The sequence below is a fragment of the Hipposideros armiger genome, unplaced genomic scaffold (genome assembly GCF_001890085.2).
Source record: "Hipposideros armiger isolate ML-2016 unplaced genomic scaffold, ASM189008v1 scaffold_1566, whole genome shotgun sequence".
In the NCBI taxonomy this organism is placed as follows: Eukaryota; Metazoa; Chordata; class Mammalia; order Chiroptera; family Hipposideridae; genus Hipposideros; species Hipposideros armiger.
In genome coordinates, this window is record NW_017732916.1 from 88,657 (window position 1) to 105,536 (window position 16,880).

The 16,880-nt window shown below is 37.1% G+C and overlaps 1 protein-coding gene and 1 pseudogene across 1 annotated transcript in view; both read left to right on the forward strand.

The window, feature by feature from the left end:
* Positions 1 to 16,880, forward strand: part of LOC109377801 (calcium-dependent secretion activator 2-like) — an 89,376-nt gene that overhangs the window by 39,716 nt on the left and 32,780 nt on the right. The gene's annotated exons all lie outside the window — the stretch shown is intronic.
* On the forward strand, positions 2,752 to 3,176 carry LOC109377800 (proteasome maturation protein pseudogene; annotated as a pseudogene).

Sequence of the window (16,880 nt, forward strand, 5' to 3'; positions counted from 1 at the left end):
TCTAAATATTCAAAAAGTTCACATCCAATTATTTATTTATTTTCAGAGGGGCAGCGTTTCATGCCTCAGTCTTGTGCTCTCTGTTTGCAAACACTGGATTCTAGGTGAAGCCCACAAAATCACCTTCTATGGGAGAGACTCATTGGTTCTTTAGTAAATAAGACCCCTGGTAGGTCAGACCAAAACAGACATATGTTATTCTAAGGTCAGGTCCCAAAAAATATGTGTCATAGCCAGGTTTTGGGGACTTCTGTACTTGTTGGAGCTTCTTGATGAAACACAGATCCTACTTATAGTTGGAGTAGAAATATAAATGGCTTAAGAGTAAGGGTCTTGATTTCTGCTGCAAACTCATTAAAAATGGCGACAGTAACAATTTCAGGAAGGCCCAGAGCAGGTTTGTGGACTTAATGGAATTAGTCACTTTTGTGATGCGCTTACTTACTAACAGATGGTTCCTCCGTAATCAGATCGGGGATTACATTAAAATTTCATCGCTAAGGGTGTATCTGTGAATGTTTCATGTCTCAGTTTTTCAGAGAAGGTCTCCAACCTAGCCAGTGACCTTTGATGTTTTCCCTCAGTGGGTGGGATCTTTAGAAAGGGAAAGCTTGTTTATACCAAGCTGAGCTTGGCTTTGTTGCTTGGACTCTATGGGGCTGCCCTTTCTGTTCACAAAGAGGCTAATTCCTCTACTTAGCTATCGCGTGTGGTATTTTTGCTTTGTTTTCTTTCCATCATGTAGCATGTGATGGCCTGGACAAAAAAGTGTACATCCAATTTATAATGATCTGTTTCTGAAAACCAGTCCACATTGTTATAACCTCATCAAAATTGTTCACAGTTTTATAACACCACTTATGTAAATTAAGATGTATTACAAGTTGGATAATTAATCTGATCTAGGAATATTTATCCATATGGCATGGATGAGCAAGAATTGCACAGTAGAATATAATCACTCTCTTTTATTAGATAGGAGACAGAATTTATTCTGTATTATTGTAGTATGTAAGTAATTCATATTGTAGGTAGTATTGTTCATTCTGAAAGAAACTTGTACAAAGGACCAACCCCTGTGATAGAATACAAAGAAATAGCTCTCAGGTTCAGAAGGCTATTGCTAAAAGTAATTCTACAATGACAAAAATCTTCTTTTTAGTTATCCAGATTGATACTGGGCAGCAGACCCAGCTGCTGGATATCTTCACCTGGGCATCATACAGACTGAAATTCAGTGCATCCAAAATAGAAGCACTCACTTTTCACCTTTAACACATTGTCTTTTCATCGCAATATGTGGTATCTCTGTCTACAAAGGCGCCCCAAGCAGAAATTTGGACATTTATCATTCTGTCCTCTTTCTGGTCCCCGTAGCTAAATCTTATTGATTCTGTCTCCATGACGTCCAACAAATCTCCCTGCCTTCCGCCATTGCCATTGCCAGCCCCTGGGTTTGGGCCCTCGGGAACTTGATTTCAGGAGTCTACACTTGGTCCCTGTGTCTTCGTTATTGACTCCCGTTTACCTCCTCACATCTTTCTTGCCAGCCGTGCTGTTTCCAGCCAGAGGTGCTGCTACATTTGTCCGAGAGCATTTGGCATCAGTGGAGCTGTCATAGCCCCTGCCCATACACATTTGTAAACGCTCCTGGCAGGATGAGGTACCACCCCTGGGAAAACAGCTGTCTGCCCTCAAGCATGGCCTCCTTCCTTTTATCCTGCACCTAGCTGCCTACTTTTTGCTTTTCCTTGAAGGTTCAGTTTAGGGTGCTCTCCTCTGTGAAACCCCCTACTCCCCTGGAGAGCTCCTTAATACCTTCTATATACTCTGCACCCTGAATTCTCACTGTATGTTGTAGTTGCCTTTCTCTGTCTGCTGCTCCCCCAAAACTGTGAGCTCCTTAGAGGCGGAGGCCCAGTCTTGGTCAGCACTGCAGTTCCAGTATCTGGCTCAGTGACTTACCTCTATGTGATGCGGCGCTTGACCTCAAATAACTGATAACAATGTTCTCTTGAATCTGTTAAGCATTGCCGAGAATCGTTCCTCTACAGGAATGATGCTGATTGACAGAAATTAGGCATGCACATAAAATTGACTAGCCTTCTAGTATTCATGCATGAGAAAGTTAGACATGAATCTGAATGGACTTAATAGCAGCTGGAAGCCAGTTGTCATCCTAATGTCCACCCACTGCACACTTAAATACAATCTACTAAGTGACATTGTACAAATCACTCTCTGTGGTCCACATATTCACAAAATGCAAATAATACAGTGCTGATGGCCCATCGTACACATTCAGAACATTTGTGCAGTGACAAATGTTACATAATTTTAAAACCTCCTCTATAAATCACATGGAGTCTCTCGGAGAAAATGCCCCTTAAATTGAAGCTGGAATTTTAATGTTCCTTAAAGCTATTAAGTATGAAGGTACTTTTCAAAAATACATCTTTGTAGCAAAGGTAGAACATTTTTATTTAACCAAACACATAACTGTTCTTGTTTTCTCAAAATTTCCCACCCACATTGCTTACTTCTAACTTTTGCATATGCAAATAAGGATTAATAAAGCAGCAGTTCAAACTATACACATATAGGTAATTAAGGAAGGTGAAGTTGTCACTATGTGAGGGGTGAAAAGTAGAACTAGTGCATTGTTTTGTACACCTGAAACTAATAAAAATTAAAAAAGAAAAGGGAAGTTGTGAAGGGGACTGAGAGGCTTGTTTGCAGAGCGAGTTGAAGATGAAGGCCTGAGTCCTCGGCTCTCAGCTGAAGGACAGTGTTCCTATTACTGAAGTTTCAGTAAGTGGACCTTTTGAAAGTCATCGTCTTTGAAAAGGATTTTTCTTGTGTGAAAAACGAACTTTTGCCCAGTCATACGCTTGAATTATCAGAAAAAAAAATTCCAGCTCAACCAAGGTAAAATGAATTTTTCCACACTGAGGGACATTCAGGGTCTGTTTGTTCCACTAACATTGCAAATGGAATTCAGGGCGGTGCAGCAGGCTCTGCGGCTTCCATTTCTTCCAAGCTCAGACCTTTCGCTGGATCTTTGCAGGGGTAATGATGAGACTATTGGATTTGAAGATAGTTGTAATGACCCGTCACAAAGTGAACTAATGGGAGAACCACAGATAATGGTGGAATATAAAGTCGGTTCACTGTAATGCACTGTGCTGCTCATGAAAATAGAGGGGCTGCATCTTGTGTGTAGACATCGTTTTACTATAATTTTATGCACACAACATTAAAAATACTGACACATGAAAATTGTTGCCTAAATAATATCTGAGCATTTAAAATTATTTGAGTCTTTGGTTTGTGGCCATGTGACAGTTGAAAGCACTAGAGATGACTTTAAAATTCCTGATTTCTATTAAAACAATAGACTTCTATGTCGTTAAAAAATTGTTGTGAATGAATATTCTAAAACCATCCTCAGTTTCCAATTCTACCTATTTTCTGGGTAGACCATACATTTAATTTTGAATAACCATTATCAAAATTTGAGTCTCCAGTCTTCACAGTAGAATCTTTCAGAGTAAACATCTGTAATTGATGTCACTGGCAACATTTCAATTTAGGTATAAAATCATATTTATATTTTACCTTGTTTTGGTATAGCCCATTAGTGCTCATAAGAGTAATATTTGCTTTATTGAAGTTACTTTAGAATTATAGCAATTTTTTTTATTCTTTCAAGTTGAAAAGTATAAGTTTAGAGTTTCTGATTTGGATCTTGTCTTTAAAGTGAAAAAATAAAGCAACCAGCAGATGTCAATTTAAGTAAATAAATAAATAAATAACGGAAGTTGCCGTTCCAAATAATATTTAACCAAACAACTAGATTCTACCTGTTTTGTAAGCACACACGATTTTGGTGGTCAAAGGACTCAGATAATATTTTGTCTTCTAAAACCATATTATTCCTTTTAAAAAAGGTTAAGAAAATTTCACAGCTGGCTTTGCCACAATGTTCCCACTGAAAAACGTGACAAATGTATTTTACCTGATTAAATTGGAATACAAATCCACAGTTAAATATTGTGACTCTTCTGAAGTTATAAATATATCAGACATATTACTTGATTGGTTGATATAATATTTGTGAGGGATCAAGAGGGACACTGGAGGTAACTGTTTTCCAATCAGAGGATAGTATTTAGTTTTGCAATATTACAATTAGCCTTTGCCTCAGTATTTCATGTTTATTTTGGGAAGACTTTTTAGTGAATAAAAGATCTATCAGAGATTCACCTCGTAGAGAAAATTATGGTTGCTGTGTAAACAGTCATGTAGTGTTTCATTCTTGTGAAGTATTCCATATTAACTCGCTACTTAAGCAGGGCACAGCTGCAATGATAGGGTAAGAAAGGTGTACCAAAAAGAGACATGAAAAATACAACACAATAGTTTTCTTAAAGTACCAAACATAAATTTAAGGTGGTAAAAATAAATATTTATTCAGACTCATAGATACAGACAACAGAAGGGTGGTTACAAGAGGGTTAGAGGGGAGTGGGGAGAATGAAGAGGGTCAAGGGGGTCAAACATATGGCGGCAGAAGGAGAGTAGGCTCTTGGTGGTGAGCACATGATGGAGTGTACATATACAGATGGTGCATTATAGAGTTGTGCATCTGAAATTTATATGATGTTATTAACCAGTGTTATCCCAATTAATGTAATTAATAGTATTTACTGAATAAATTATTAAAATACACCTGTTACTCTTTAACAAACTTTGCCTAAGGTAAGTTCCACTTCTTCACAGTTGGCCAAGATGGAGAGATTGGGTAAGAAATGAATAGCAGTCTCAGTAATCGCACTTAGAAGGCACACATGTGGTGTTTATCAGCTCTGACAGTTCTGATATATAGATATTGACTTCTTTTAGAATCTTTCTGAACCACTGTAAATACCGATGATATTACTTTAGTTAAATGTAATGTCATATCTTAAAATACAGAAGTGGCTTTCAGATTCAGGCGATTACTCTTATTTAACAACATCCTCCTTTCTTGAGTTGGTTACTTTACCCATAAAAACTGTTGATCTAGGAACATAATATGTCTTGCATGTTTGGGTATGTCAGTTGCAGTCTGATCTGGAGCTATTGTACCTGCAACCCGTGCAGTTGTCCAATGGGGCAGTAATTTAAGAAGTATGGTGAAATATGCTGTCAGGAAACCTTGGTCATCCAACTCCTGTGGCTGTCCTCACAGTCCTTTGAGGAATAGATTGATTCCCATAAAGTATATGGCATTATTCATTTATCCAACAAATAATTATGGAGCTTTGCTCTGTGCTGACTGCTGCACAGGCGCTGGGATTGAAATGGTGACTCAGATCAGACATGACCATGGCAAATGGCACGTGTGATCTAGAGGGGACAGACAGCCATTAACAGCTCAACACTACAGGAACATTTAATCACAAACTGGGAAACTGCTTTGAAGAAAAGGAATACGATCCTATGCAAATATATGACATAATAAAGTAACTTATTTGGAGGATTGTCCAGTGGAGCATGGAGAGATGGTTAGTGAAGTCTTTCTGAGAATGAAACCCTTGATTTCTCAACAGAAAGACAAGGAATATGAAACCAGACAGGGTGGCAATAATGTGAAAATGAGGAAGCAGCATTAACGGAGGAGCACGCAAGTATGGAGCTTTAAGGAAGGTTCCTCCTGGATGGCTATACATTGGGGTCAGAAGGGTTGAGATGAGGCTTGAGGGGCAGCTAAGGGCTGCATATGCTCCTCTTTGAGTGCCATATTCAGCATATTAATCTACATTCTGTCATCTTGTTCCCTTATCTTCCAGTTTCTCTTTTACCCTTTCCCTTCTTTGGTAGAAACCACAATGTCCTCAAGAGTTTTTGCTTTTGTTTATAGACTTTCTTAGTACTTCTCAGAGCTGTAGAATCTTTCTAGAGAAAAGAAGAGATTGCTTTCATATTCTGGAGTTTGGTGGGAAAGGACCATTTGTAAATATAGCTTGTGTGTACAAAATAGCCGTTTTGTCTTCTCCCATCATTGCAGGAGTATACGTAATCATTCATGACTAGTTACTCCAGTGGAGTAGCTGGAGAAAACAGTACCACAGATTTTCTAATCTCGCTTCTCGGGTTACCTTAACCCTCTTCTCCTGTACTTTTTCCTGGTTTATCATTTTCTGATTTTCCCATCCTTAGCTGACTTTTTTGGATTGCACCCAATCTTCGTTATCAGCCTGGTCCTTCCAGTGCCATTGGGTTCTGCATGTACCACCTATCACTTGATTTGGCCTCTTTCTTGTATCTGGTCATTCTAGTCAGCTCACCAAGATAGCCATTCTTTACAGTTTATTATTAGCTCCACCTTTAAAAATAAGACTCTATTGGTACCAAGGCAGCTCAAGGACAGGGTGAATGAAGGGGGAAAAAGAAAAAAAAAACAGCAATAAAACCCTGAAAAACCAAGAGTTCCCTTTGCAGTTAAGAGCAAAACAGAGGCAGAGAACTGCCCAGTAGAGTATTAAATCTTAAGAGAGCTAAATTCCTCTCTAGACTTCCCAAAAACATATCAGCGATTTATCCTCCACTTAAACTCTAAAGTTCTTAGACTGTCCAAGATATGCACCAGCTTTGTATCACTACAAAGTACTGTAAGGATTGGAATTTTAATTGTGTTGTTGTTTCAGCATTATTTCCAAACTGAACCTATAAAGATTTAATAAAGATGTCAGGAATTTCAAATACCTTATATGCTATTTTAGAGTTGAATGCAACATTCATTACCCAAAGTGCTTCTTACCTCAAGATTGGGGATCATGAAAATAACTGCCTCATGTTCGCTGTGTAAAGAGCACATAAAGCCAAAACATGCAGTAGCCACATTTCCTGGAGCTAATTCAGGACTGATGGACTTCCCAAAAGTCAAAGAAATGTAAAGAAAAGCTGTGTTATCAACTAGTAATACAGATAAAGCCTAGGCTGTTTCAGGACCTGTCATCTGTCATACTTGGTATGTTTGGTGCTGCTTTCCACAGAAAAGACAGTGTAAGGTCACTCACAGGGCTTTGTTCCCTTTAGAGAAGCTAGTATGGGAAAGCTTTCAGGAATCGGTCATCTGTGCCTCTGTTCGGACATCATGAAACTAAGATGCTCAGGTGAGATGACCCGTTTATTTTGTATGCCTTCGGATTTCTCAGATATTATGGTAGATGTTTTCTTGTTGATTTAATTTATTCTTAATTCTTATATCAGGTAAGACTTATTAAAATAAAATGCCTATTGCCTACATACGGAAATAGATCCTCAAAAGTTTCACCAACATACCTAAATTAGCTCAGTTGCTGAGTGGGTAGAGGAGTATTCAAACCCATTCCTCTTAGATTCCAAAGTCCATGGTCCATATTCTTTCTACACAGTCTTCTGTCTTGAATACGTATGTGTGCCCACTATGTGCAAAGCACAGCAGTGGCTGGCTGCAGTGAGCGATGTAGCTGTAATTGTGAAGACAAATAATAAGCATGGAAATGTAATACAGTAAATTTTAGTCTTAGGATGAAGGCTGTTACATAGCTTTGCTCTGTGCTATAGTATTTGTTGATGTTTCATGCTTCCCTCTTTCCCCAAGCCTGAGTGTCTGGAGACCAGAGTCTGTTTTTCTTCATCATTATATTTTCAGCATTCATTGCCATGATGGGCACCTACGAGGTGCTTCTTAAATAGCTTTTTTAAAAAAGAAAAGAGGCTGCACAAGTAAGGACAAGAATTGTAGGGCGTGCCATTATTCAAATGTTCCTCTAAGTGCCAGCTATGTAAATGTTAGAGAAGCTTAGGTCATAGCTGAGATTTCCACTCGTTAACAGGGCCCCCATGATCTCATGATGTTCAGTTTTATTCCAATATATGAATTTAAATATCTCTTAATTTTTGAAAGCATGTCTATGTTGCATTTGTGTTCCAAGATATCTCACAATTAAGATTGCTGGCATGAGAAATCCACAAGTGGGGATTCCTTTTCCTGAGTGACAAGGAGGTAGGTCTCATGGGACCCGGAAGCAGAGTGTGCCAGCAGGGACCCCATGGCCTGGGATGGTTGCCCAACCCCGCTGTTGTCCAGCTTTTTCCCAAAGCTGCCTGTGACGGTGTCACCCGGTGCACTGCTCTCCACCGGGTGCTCCTGAGGCTGGTTTCGGGTGCTGCCATATTTGGTGTCCTCAAGTACCTGCTCGCCTCTGCTCTGTGTATCACATCACGCCCTTGCTGGAAACCTGGTGCTGTTTGCTGCCTTCTCAGCACCTTCAGGAAGATCTCAGGCAATTCTACTGTCTCTGGAATCTGGGATATCTGTGTAATTCAGAAACTTCTATTGTCCCAAACTCCTTCTGTGCACTTGGAAAGTCTTTTTTTTTTTTTTACTTTCGTCCCCCAAAACTCATTTGGAAGAGAAGCGAAAAAGTCACTTTATCTGCATGGAGACCACAGGAGAACCATTCCTTGAAGAAATGAAAGAAACCTGTATAGATGATTCAGTTGGCTGTTTCCCCTCTCAAGCCCCCATGTTACTGCTCTGAGATGGGACCTTTGGAGCAGCTGGATACAGTGAGGGGCTTTTGCTTTTCATTGTAAGCCATTACCAATAGGATGCTCTGACATTATAAGACTTGGGCAACTCCAGGGCCTTCAGATTAAAAAAATGTGAAGGAAAACCTTTCACACCCATATATCTGGCCCTGAAGAGGATTAACCCGTCTTGAAGTTTTGTCTAATTAGACATTAGTTGTTGGAAGATCTGGTAAAGCAAGTATATGCTAGTGACCGAAGGACACTCCAACTTACTAACAACAGTATGCTGCACTGATTAGCAGTAATTATAGCCTAATAGTTTGCAACCCTATATTTTAAACTTTTGTAGTACTTCTTATCTTTAAAGAAGAATGCATTCTATTTCATTTGAAAGGGGCTCCCCCCCCCCAGTTCATGCAATACATCCACCTTTTACTTTCGGCCAAACAAACAGGAACAAATTAGGCTGATGTTCACACATAAGCTTCAAGGCTGAGAGAACGAGAACAGTATGAACAGATATTGATAAATTTCTGTAGATGACTAATTATTGATTTATGCAGTATAGTTGTGCTCATTTACACACCATTATGTTTTGTTAATAAACCTCTTTCTTGGGATTTGTGTGTTTTAACAAGCTTGATGCTTTTAGTTACATTAATGTATCTTATATATCAGTTACTTATCCTGCCTTCCTATCATAAGTTCTTAAAAACTTGGTTTTCATCTTATAAAAAGTTACACATTTCTTATACTACCTTGACCAAATAAAATTGTAGTGCAAGATGTGACAAATGGTTCTCTTTAAAATTAGATGCTTCAAACTAATGTCTTTGAACTATCCTGCTATGAGGGAGAGAGAGGAAAATGCTTGTGAAAGATTGTATCCCCTGCCTTTCCTGAAACCTGACTTTGTGCTAACATACTTGCTAGACTTCTTCAGAAGAAAATAGTACAAGTATAATATGATTTCTCTACCCTGGATATGGAAGTTTAATGACATGAATACTTCCTAAGTGAAATACAGACATTAGAGGATAATTTTATCCTGTTATTCTTGAGGCTTTTACCAATCTTTAGAGCAACAGAATGAGAGCTGTCTGTTCGAAGGGAAAGGAAAATATCCAAGAGATAATAAGGGATAGAATGAGGGTATAGCCCACAGGATTTTTCTCTTATGATGAGAGTGATCATTACCCATCCCTAAACATTTTTCTGCCTTAACTGCAAAATGTCATATCAGAATGTCTTCTTTCTTTGTCATGTTTGGGGAAACAGATGACTTCACGTCGTCTTTCCTTCATAAGAAAAAGTTAATGTTTTTGAAAGGCATCCCTAAAAGTGTAGGGTAATAAAACTTGGTTACTTTAAAGGATATTTTGTAGTTCTTCTATTAAAATTTGCATCATGTCAGCATTTTATACTTTAAGTTATTTTTTAAAAAGATTCAAGATAACATGCAACAACGCTGGAAGATTCAGAGTAACAGTTTGTAACTGTCTTTACCTATTCTAGGTGGGTCTTTTATTAATCCTTCCTCCTTTTCTCCCTCTCTATCTTCTTTCTCCATCTCTCCCTCCTCTGTCCTTCCCTCCCTTTCTCTTTGTCTTCCTCTCTCTCCTGTTTTTTTGTTTTGTTTTGTTTTTTTTAAGCTGAGCCATCCTGCCACCTGTTGGTAGCTCAGCAGGCTGCTCAGCTCGATCCGGGCATCGAACCGCTGTTGCTCAGAGCTCACACTGTTGAGCGAGCCCTTAATCAACTGAGCCACTCGGCCGGCCCATTCTCCTGTTTTTTTTTTTTTTAATCCTTTGTTTTGCTATTAGTTGATGTCTCTCTCTATTTGTAGTTTCTCATATTGCCTGGGTTTAATGTCATCAATTTATGAAACTGATTAAAACTTGAATGTTCACAGCTATCAGTTTTTTGGGGGGAAGTTGCTTAGACAGTAAAGCAAAACATAATATAGCATTTTATATACAAAACATTTTATGGTAACACTTCTATGGATACTAATAAGAGTAGTTAGCATTCTGTGTGCACTTTATGTACAAGTGCTGTGCTTTTATAGACATTCACAGGAGTTACTTTCATTTGTACCTCAACAGTTTCATGAAGAAAGTATTAAGTTATGGTAAAGTTGCTTGTCCAAGGTGCTTTGCCTGCTGGAATTGGTATTTGAGCCTAGAAACTGTTTCTGGGGTCTGTACTCTTTAGCCCTGTCTTGCTACCAGTGTACTCTACTATAGGAAAAAGCTCAGATACTGGTTTTAATTATTTTCTTTCCTTTTTCTTAAAAATCACTTTGACTTATTTTTCTTACACATCTTTATATGAAACAGAAGAACGTTGTGATGTTTGTGTCATTAATTTCACTAAAGTTGTTATCTTTGCTATATAGCCATGTAGAATAATTCCTTTGGTATTATTGAAAGGATAAGGTAGAATACTTTGATGTCTTAAATGACGATGTAATTTGTTGGATAAATGTTGTCCTTGTGGCCTAGAAAAATGCCATAATTTCATTCATTGCCATTCCTATATTGCCTAGGCATATTATTAACTTCTATGTGATTCAATTCAGATATCACAAATTGAAATTTCACGTTCTTTTAAAGTATGTCAACAACAGTAAAAGCAATGAGTAAGGCAATTTTTATAGATGCTCTTGATCACCTTAAACTAATTTAATTAAATGTATAAAAAGTAGATTTTTGCTCAATATATATTTCTTTTCTTTTTAAAAATTTTATTGGGTAATGGTAGTTGCAGGGGGCACAGCTCCTTGGCCCATATGGGAATCGAACCGGCAACCCCGTTCAGAGCACATGCTCTAACCAACCGAGCCACCCGGCCGCCCCTCAATATATTTTTTAAGTGGAGTCTAAATCTGTTCTACAGATAATTAAAATTGAAAGGGAAGGATGTTTGTTTACAAGAGAATTTTGAAATTCTAACAAATTTTGGATTTTGTATTACAATAAATTATTTTTAAGTGTGGACTTTTGATTATAACAGGGCGATTTGTGGTGAATTTTATTTACATAGGAAAATTCCTTATGAATCACCCTTTTTAATTACCTAGGATAACATTTTACATTAAGAACAGTTTAAAATCTTGGGCTGTGTTAGAATTCCGTCCTTGGCCTTTTGCTCTTCTCAATATTTAGGTTAAAAAAAAAACGATTGAATATACAAAAGGATATTTTTTGCAGCATTTCTTATAATAATTTAAACTGGAAACAAATCTTAAGGTCCATCAACAGAAGAGTGGTTGAATAAATTATGGCACAGACATACAAGGTAGATGCTTTGCAGTCTTAAAAAGAATTGTGTAGGGCCGGCCGAGTGGCTCAGTTGGTTAAGAGCTCGCTCAAGAGTTTGAGCTCTGAGCAACAGTGGTTCGAGTTCCAGCCCGAGCTGAGCAGCCGCTGAGCTGCCAGCAGGTGGCAGGATGGCTCAGCTAAAAAAAAAAAGAATTGTGTAAATCCATGTGCTAATACAAAAGAAGTTCAATATATAGTGTTATGTAAATATATGTTACAGAACAATTTGAATAACTCATTTATTTAAAAATAAGTAATATGTATTTAGGTACACACACACACATACATGGATACAGCTACATATATAGACCTGGACTTCTAAGATACAAATCTCTACCATCATGGAGTTTTAATGGTCACCTTTCACAAGCTCATTCATTCTCGTAGCTTCTAGTACCATCTCTGTGTTAATAATTCTCAAATCTGTACCATCATTTGCAGCCTATTAGCAAAAGCCCAGATCTGAATTTCCAGCAGCCTGTTGGAGTCAGACACAGATACTTCAATTTTTCAAATAAGTCCCTTCACCTCTTGTAGTTTTTTTGTTGTTGTTCTTAGCTGAGCCATCCTGCCACCTGTTGGCAGCTCAGCAGCAGCTCAGCTCAGGCCAGGACTCGAACCTCTGTTGCTCAGAGCTGGCACTCTTGAGCGAGCTCTTAAACAACTGAGCCACTCGGCCGGCCCCACCTCTTGTAGTTTTGACCATGGTAAATGATGTGTCACCAGCTATCCCCATTCCCATGAAAATGGTAGTTGTATTTAATATTCTTCCTTTACTCTTTGGCTGTAGTCATTCAGTATTGGATAAACCTCTGATCCATTTGGGCCCTGGGAAATGACTTAGGAATATTCAACTTTTTAAATATTAAAAACGTCTCTTCCAAAAGTGTCTTCTACATTGAAAGAGCTTTACGTGAAACTTTCTTAATTGCTCCTATTAGTCAGAAATCATATATTTTAAAACATTTGTACAGTGTTTATCATTGTTTTTAAATGTTTTCAGTGTTTTATTGTTTAATTTCTATTTAATAATCAAGCTCTTAGTAGTTCTTTTTAACTTAATTCTCAAGTTTTAAATGATTCAATTAAAAAACTGATAGCCCTATATATTCATGATAGTGAGGTCTTGTAGTTGCTTGGTATATTTCACAAGTCCTGTGAAGGTACCTATTTTATATAAACATTTGTTTCAGAATGGTTTGACAGTATCCATGGCAACCATGGTCAGGACAATGACTGATGGAAGGAGACCAGCAGTTACAGGGAAGGGATACCGCTTTCTTGATGTAATTAAAGCATATTAAAGATCACCTGCATAAAGAGAGCTTAAGAACAGGGATACAGTGATGTGCACTTGGTCAACCAGGCAAGTGTCCCTGGCACCCAGTCTCCAGCAAGGCACACAGTTGTGGATGATACTGTTTGATACTCTTGAGGATGCATACAATCAGGCCTCTCTGATCAACTCATTGCCTCCCCTTCTCAAGCATCTTTAGTCCCTCTTAGCCCCTCTTAAAACACTTGTGATGAGGGTCCATCCACTTTGTCACCAAATCTGTGTAATTGAAAATAATTCAAATTAATCCTGACTGTTGATCATGCATTGGGCGAGTGCAAATCATTTTCTTAGGCAAATCTCCCATAGGACAGCAGGAGGAGACCTTCAGACCTATTTGCAATCACAGAAAACTTGGAAAGATTTTCGACTTTCCAAGAGAACATCTGAGTCAGTGCTGCCAAATAGCTGGTGCTTAGATGTTTAAGCTGTGAACCAAGGATGAGTGTTACATCATGTTAATCTTAAAATTATGAAAATATATCTATAGTTGGATGGTTTGTTAAAATAATTGTAGCATGAAGAATCTTTTTTCCTTTTTAATTAAATTTTATTGGGGTGACAATTGTTAGTAAAGTTACGTAGGTTTCAGGTGTACAATTCTGTAATATATCATCTATGTATCGCATTATGTGTTCACCACTCAGAGTCAGTTCTCCTCCCATCACCATATATTTGATCCCTTTTACCCTCATCTACCACCCCCCTCCCTGCTTACCTCTGGTAACCACTAAACTATTGTCTGTGTTGATTTGATAAAGAAGATGTGGTATCTAAGATTGAACACAGCACCTTGAGCTGAGTGGCCGCGAGCTGCCGATGGGCGGCCAGATGGCTACCGGACTTGGAGCTGAGCTAGCTGCGCCCTCCACAACTAGGATTGAAGGACAACTTGGCTGTTCCCCTTCCCCAATTCCCCAATAAAATCTTAAAAAGAAAAAAAAAAGATGATGCGGCATATATACACAATGGAATACTACTCTGCCATAAGAAAAGATGAAATACTGCCATTTTCAGTAACATGGATGGATCTTGAGATCATTATGCTAAACGAAATATGTCAAACAGAAAAAGTTGAGAACCATATGATTTCACTGATATGTAGCATGAAGAATGTTAATGAGTATATGTAATTCTCTAAAGACTTTCTACTGCTGTAGTTGGATCCTTATTTCATGTTTTCTGTTATAAAATAAGTGATGTACTTGAAATTATATGTCATTGTTATTTGATTATTTTAATAACCCCATCTTTGTAATAGAATTAATGGTAATTTGGTGAAGAAAGCATCATTTTAAAAAGCAGTCACTAGATTGGAAATGATAAGGCAAAACTATCATTTGACAAGAGTTTATAACTTGCTTGTATACCAACAATAGTCAGACAATATAAAGGACACAGATTCCTTAGAATCCCCAAATATATAATACTATGAAATGAGAATGTGTAAGACCTGCATAGAAGAAGAAAAAAGTTTAAGACTTTACCAAGGAGTATTAGAACAGGTTTTAATAAATGGAGATACCTCTCTTTTTCTTGAATAGAAATACAGTAAGTTAAAAATGTCTATTTCCTTTTTGTTCTAATTAGTATCATCACATCTAATAACATTACAATAATTTAGTGTAACAGAGCTCAGGAGATAAATCTTTAGGACAGAAGTCAAAACCAAACCCAAGTTTATAAAATAATATTATAAATGTCTTTGACTTCTAAACCAAATGAGTTTGGAAGAGATGAAAAATTAAGTGAAAATGTCATTTAATATCACTATTAAATTTCAGACAACTTTAAGATTTAAACTGTGGAAACTTGTAAGAAATACAGGTTAATATTCAGGTAATTTTTAGTTAAGGAGAAACTCTTTAAGTAGGATGTCAAAATCAAAAACTGTAAATCAAATTGATAGAACTCGGCTACCTAATATTTTTAAACTGTACATTTTAAAAAGCCATAGACAAGGATTAAGTAGAAAATAACCAGGTGTGATAGTATTTGCCATATGGATCAGAAACAATAAGGCCTTTATCTTATAAAGAGTTTTATAAAATCACTAGTTAAAAGAAAGTCTAATAGATAAATCAACAACAGTAATAAAAAGGCAAGTCATAAAAGAAATGCATATGACTAATAAAGAAAAAGTGCTACAGCTCAGAAGTAATTAAAAATGCAGTTTAAAACCCTGTTTAATTCTGTAGGATTTGATTTATTGCATATATTGATGAGTTTATATGCCTGTCTCCCTTAGCAGTCTGAGCTCATTTATTTTACTACAGGATCTGTCTTCTTGATTTTTTTTAATGTCCACCCTGTCCCAATGCCAGTCACACAATTGGATGGATAAAAGGGAACAGAGATGGATGAAATAATTTTTGAAGTTTCATATACCTTATTTAATTTCCAGTGCTGGTCATAGATAAGAAATATAGGTTGAGCCTGTTTTTAAGTTCTTAGCTTCTATAATGGATGGATTATATGTTCACAGTAAGAATTTTGAATTAAGGGATTTGAATGGTTTTTTACATAACTGTTTCACTGCTCATAATTTTCAACATACTTTGAAATAAATATACTGGTAATTTTTGAGAGTTCCTTCAGGTCACAGTTCAAATCTAGTTCTCTAGATACTCTGAGAGGCCATGGGAGGTATCCAGCTATTAAGAATTCAGAGTGGGGTGGGGAGGAATATATGTTAGAGTATATAATAATGAAATTATTATCTGTAATATTCTATTAGAATGTAAGTTGCAAGAGAATAGAGAGTTTGGTTGCTGACACGAGTAATGTCTAGCACATACAAGGCAGTAACAGCTTTTGAGTGGATAAAAGGCCCTCATTCACTTTTGTGTTCCCTCCTTTGTTTTTCTTCCACTTTACAGCACACATAGTTTCACATCACCTTCATAACCCTCATTCTAAGTAGCAGTAAAATATTCAATTTTATGCCACATAACTTACATAATCATTCCCCTAGCAGTAGATATTTAAGTTGCTTCTTTTTGCTTATTCATAATGCTATAAAGAATATATTGCTGCTTATAGTCTTTACAGTATTTATGATTATTTTGTAAAGATAAATTCCTATAAATAGCCTTCCTGGATAAATAGACATGAACATTTGTAAATTTCCAGTATGCTTTATTTAATAGCAAACACATTAATATCAGCTCTTTCAATTGTTACATGAACTACCCTGAACTTTCATAGCCAGGAAGTCCTGCTGTCCTCGAAAAGGTGCTTTGTAGATATTTTACACTGTAAGTCTGAATTCTCATAAATAATACATTCATAGAAGTAGAAAAAGGCAATGTATTTTGAGTCAAAGCAAATTGACAGCAAGGGTAATGTATTCTTTTGTCACATAACACAGAGAAAAGAGTAGGAAGATAATAACTGATATTAATTCCTGAAAGTGTTTAAACATGTCAATTAAGGAGGAAACAAAGAAATATTGAAGATGGGCCTGTTATCTTCTTCCCTTCTCCCCCTGCCTTTTTTTGTGGGGGACGGGAGGACTTTGGTTTTTAATGCATTCATTATAGAATTCATAAGCATTTTCTAACTGTATGTATCTTTTTTTTTAAGATTTTTATTGGGGAATTGGGATGGAAACAATGCTGGGGAATTGGGGGAAGGGGAACAGACAAGTTGCTGTC